The following is a 5,000-nucleotide window of genomic DNA, read 5'->3' as shown; positions in this document are numbered from 1 at the left end:
TGCTCTCTCTCTCTCTCTCTCTCTCTCTCTCTCTCTCTCTCTCTCTCTCTCTCTCTCTCTCACACACAGGATCTTTCTCAGTCTCTGTCTCTCTCTCTTACTCACATACTCCACACTGCACGCCCATACCCTGTGCCCCGGCGACTTGTAAAAGAGCACTTTACAGGCCATTACGCTCCTTGCCACCAGGAGAAAAGGAACTTGTAACTTTTTACAAGGGGTGCATCCCAATATGTGTCCTTGCCTCCTCCACTTGTGCTTGTCTCCTCGTCCCGCCTCCTGGCCCCTCCTCCGTGGAGAAAACGATAAAGTTTCCCAGCTGTCAGCCTCGCCACAACAACTTTTGAGGGACTGTTTTTCATTCACCATCCCAATTGCAAACGAGAAAAAGACTTTACAATTGAGCTTTTGCAAGATATTGAAATATAATGCTGTTGTCAGTGATGTCATCATGACGAGAAGCAAGTGGAGGAGGCAAGTGGAGGAGGCAAGGTCACATATTGGGATGCACCCAAGGTGTCCATCAGAGCACCACCTCCCCTGCTCTCTTATCAGTCCCGTGTCCCCGTGCCAGGACTATTTCAGTATGCTGGTTGTGAAAACATTCCTCCTGCAACAGCCAGATGATTGAAGCCTTTTAAAGATGACGCACTTGTGTGCACTCCGCAGGGGTATCGAGGAGAAAAGGCGATGGGAGAGAGAGAGGGAAGAAAGAAGGGAGGGAGTGAAGGAAGAAACTAGGTCAAAAGTCTCTCTCGTTAGTGGGGCTGGCTTATGGAAGAGGCCCTGAAAGGGGGGAGTGGAGGAGGACAAGAAGTGGCTAGCTGGGGTCAGTGGCCGGAGAGAGGGGAGGGTGGGACGAGAGGAGGACGAGGGGGTCACGCCACGGGTCTGCCAGTGTACAGCTTCTCTAGCAGGCCCCGGCCTGAAGCCTGGGCCTGGATTAGAGCCAAGTCCCCGAGGAGAAAGGGCCCCAGGAGAGGGCTCCCATCCCCTGCTGTGCTGTGGGGAGGGATTGGCTCTCTCTCAGTCAGATGGGGATGGGGAGGGGATGTTGGATCCCATGGTCCCATGGTCTTACGCAATCCGGAATGCTCACCCGGTAAGGGGAGGGTTGTGGTCCCATAAGGGACTGCAAAACTTTTCCCTTCCATGTTTATATGGATCGTACAGTAACGTTCACATGTTTTTCATGCACATTTTTCAGCGCTAAACATAATTAGAATACATTAAACTGACTTTAAAAAAAAAAATTCAAAACGAAATTAGTCCCTTGATGATATAGACTTAAAGAGATTTAAACAAAATCTTCAAAACATTTCCATTTTATCATTTTATCTACGGTAATGTGACATTTTTATCAACGGCGGGCAATAGAACGGTAATCTGAGAACCTCAGTGACAGATGGCTGAGGACTGATAGGGGCCGACAGTAGGGGCTGAGATAGTGTGGCGTTAATGAGGTACATGAGCCTGGCAACACAAACACACTCTGATCATTATGACTCATACTCACTCATACTGGTGTCACATCAGTGGGCACAGACAGTAAGCGTGTGTCATTAAGACTTTTTGTCTTTGTGTGCCCGCGTTTGTGTGTGTGCTTGTGTGTGTGTGTGTGTGTGTGTGTGTGTGTGTGTGCGTGTGTGTGTGTATGCGTGCGTGCGTGCGTGCGTGTGTGTGTGTGTGTGTGTGTGTGTGTGTGTGTGTGTGTGTGTGTGTGTGTGTGTGTGTGTGTGTGTGTGTGTGTGTGTGTGTGTGTGTGTGTGTGCGTGTGTGCGTGTATGTGCGTGTGTGTGTGTGTGTGTCCATGCGCATGCGCGTGTTCTTGTGTGCACGCATACGCATATGTGTGTGCGCAGGACATGTGAAAGAATGGCAATTGGTCATGGCTTGCCATGACATCATTGTCATTTTTTTGTCTGTTATGTAAGAACGAGTTTCCTTTCCCGATCTGAGAGTTAGGGTGGAGGCGTGGTGCAGGCGTGGTTGGGTTGGTTGGGTGGGTGGTTTGCGTTGTCAGGTCAGCCTCTTACTAAGGTGGGGTAATGTGAGCACAGTGCAGAGACTTGGGCTTTGAGAGGTGGGTGGTGGTGGGGGGGGGGGGGGGGTACCAGTGTCGCTGCTATACCTGGCGCCATGGCTAGCCTATGTTTTGGCTGTGCATGAAAGGACAAGCACCACCCAGCAAAGCTCCGAGAAAGATAAGGCGAATCTATTGAGCCATCTCTGCTTTAGCAAGACTCTCTCTCTCTCTCACCATCTTTTGACTCTAGTATCAGTCTTTTTTTCCCCTCTTTTTTCTTTTTCTTCTTGTTGAATTTTCATTCTTTGTTGAATTTTGTCCGTATATATATACTGTATAGCAAATATAATTTTTAATGTTATATTGAAAGACTTTTAAAATAATTTCGTATGTGTTTTTCAGTCAATGATCACAATCTTGGGCAGCATCTTATGACTTTATTTACTGTACATTTATTTAACAAAGACCAAACTGTCAAACAAACTGTGATATTGCACATCCATTTCCTTCTAACTCCAGGCCCCACAATTAACAATTTCTCAGAGTGAAATATGGACATGTTTGTCTTTTTAAGGGGCATTCAAGTGTTTTTTGCAGTTGCGTCACATTTTTGTGTATATAAAGTGTACTTATGTACTACACAGAAAGAGTTTCACTCACTAGCCTAAAATCTGACCATTGTTGGTTTGTGTATACAAAAAATGTGAAATATTTCTGGTTCATGATAATGTTCCCTTTGTCTAGCACCATTTAACCTAGCTGTGACATCATGTCAAAGATAGTTTTTAGTGATAATTTTGCTTGCTTGCCTAAAAACTGGCCATTGTTTTTTTTAAATCACAAAGTTTCTGATTCAAGGTAATGTCTACGTACCTTTTTGTCTAACCATGCCATCAGTTCTGTCCTCTGTTGTGCCACATTTCTGTGTAAGCGTACTTCTGTATTACTGTACATAGAGAGTGTTCTGCTCACTTGCCTCAACACTGGCCAATATTGATTTCTATTTTTTTTTTCATCTCAATGTTTTTGGTTCAAGGTAATATCCCCTTTGTCGAGCACCTTTGGGTGCTGTTCTGATGCGTCACATTTTTGTGTGCACTGTGCAAATTGTACTTCTGCATCGCACAGAGACCGGTTTGCTCACTTGCCTAAAAACTGGCCATTGTTGGTTTCTTGGGAAAACATCTCATGCTTTGTGGTTCTAGTGTATGAAACGCACTTTTGGATTACGCTTTAAGAGTATTGCTCACTTGCTTTACAGTAAAACTGTCCATTGTTGGCTTCTGTAAAATATTTCTCAGTGTCTTTGGTTCAAGGTAATGTCGCCTTTTGTCTGGCCGTGCCATCAGCCCTGTGCTCACATCCGCGATGAAGAGACACCCTGCCCTCATCCCTCCGAAAACAAACACGCCGAACGCAAAAACAATAAGGCTCCCTCCTTTGTCTCACTTTGTCGGAAATTTCTAATTATATAATCCACACAGGATATGCACACATTCATACACACACACACACACACACACACACACACACGCACACACACACGCACACAGGCACACACACACGCGCCCGCGCACACACACACACACACACACACACACACACACACACACACACAAACAGGCACACACACGTGCGTGCACACGCACGCATGCACGCACGCACACACACAGAGTTCATCATCAGTGTCTTGCTCTGCTTGTCCCCTTCTTTACTTTCTCTGGCCTAAAGCTAAATTAGCCTTTTTAAGCTGTTTACAGAAAACTAGATGTTTGTGTGTTAGTTAAAAAGCTGGAGTGCATTTCTGGAAAGTGTAGTTGTTAGCAGTTATCAACTTCGGTAGTTGCCAATGGCAATGGCATTGCAACCAACAAAGTAGCTAACATAGTTAGCAACTACGCTTTCCAGAAATGCACCCCGGGCGGGCAAAAAGTGAATCAAAGCGAACGGTGTCGAGAGTTTCGACTCGAGACGTTTGTTTAGTGTGCAGTTTTGATAGTATGATAAGCAGTTGTGAAATTTGAGCGTGAGAGTCGAAATGAGGGTGGTGTTTTTTGAAATATTTTATTTAACTTGAAAAAGAATGGTCGTCGCACACTCAAGACTTCATGCAGTTATATTTAATTCGACCAACGTTTCGGCTTACGCCTTCATCAGGGTCATCTTACACATACAAACAGCTGAGTGTTCTTTTACAACATAACATTGATTAGACAGGTGTTCATTGGGGGTGTGTCCCGGGAATCCCCAGTGCGTCATCACTTGCTCCCAATTGCAGTCAATCAGCTGGTGGTAGGCCTACTCCTATATCACAGGAAACGTTGCAATAAAAGGACATACAAGGCTATACATATATACAATTACATACACATTGACATTTCACAATTCTGAAAATCTTTTAATAAATACATTTATAGAAAACATCTTAAGTCGAAATCGCCCATGTTTATAACCCAATACTCCCGATGCGCACAAGAAATTAAACCCATTCTGCATAAACATTGGCATATTATACAAACGGATGAGTCATTAAGGGGCATCTTCTCAGATCCCCCACAGGTGGTATACTCCAGGGGCAAAAATCTGAGGGACCGATTGGTTCACTCGGACCTTATTCCAGTCAAAGCGCGCAACACGGGCCGACTTGCTCCAATAAAACCTGGCAACTATAAATGCAATTCATGTGCCCAGTGTAACAGCACACATAAGTGCCACCAGTTTAAACATCCGCGATCAGGTAAAAATATTCCGATCAAAGGCGTCATTACATGCTCAACCACTGGGGTGATTTATTTAATCACATGCCCCTGTGGGAAAGTATATGTTGGTAAAACAACACGCCAATTAAAACAAAGAATAGCGGAACACAGAAGCACGATTAGACGGAAGGATGACACGTACCCGTTAGCCTGTCACTTTATGGAAATGGAACACACAGTCGCGTCTTTGCGCTATATTGGTATTGAAAAAGTCG

At 44.9% G+C, this 5,000-nt stretch overlaps 1 protein-coding gene across 1 annotated transcript in view; it reads right to left on the bottom strand.

Moving 5' to 3' along the window:
* epas1b (endothelial PAS domain protein 1b) overlaps nucleotides 1–5,000 on the bottom strand; it is a 73,906-nt gene that overhangs the window by 40,072 nt on the left and 28,834 nt on the right. The window lies entirely within an intron of this gene.

This window comes from Engraulis encrasicolus, chromosome 24, assembly GCF_034702125.1.
Source record: "Engraulis encrasicolus isolate BLACKSEA-1 chromosome 24, IST_EnEncr_1.0, whole genome shotgun sequence".
NCBI classification, from domain to species: domain Eukaryota; kingdom Metazoa; phylum Chordata; class Actinopteri; order Clupeiformes; family Engraulidae; genus Engraulis; species Engraulis encrasicolus.
The sequence above is the reverse complement of the archived record's forward strand: the minus strand, read 5'-3'. Positions and strand labels throughout refer to the sequence as shown.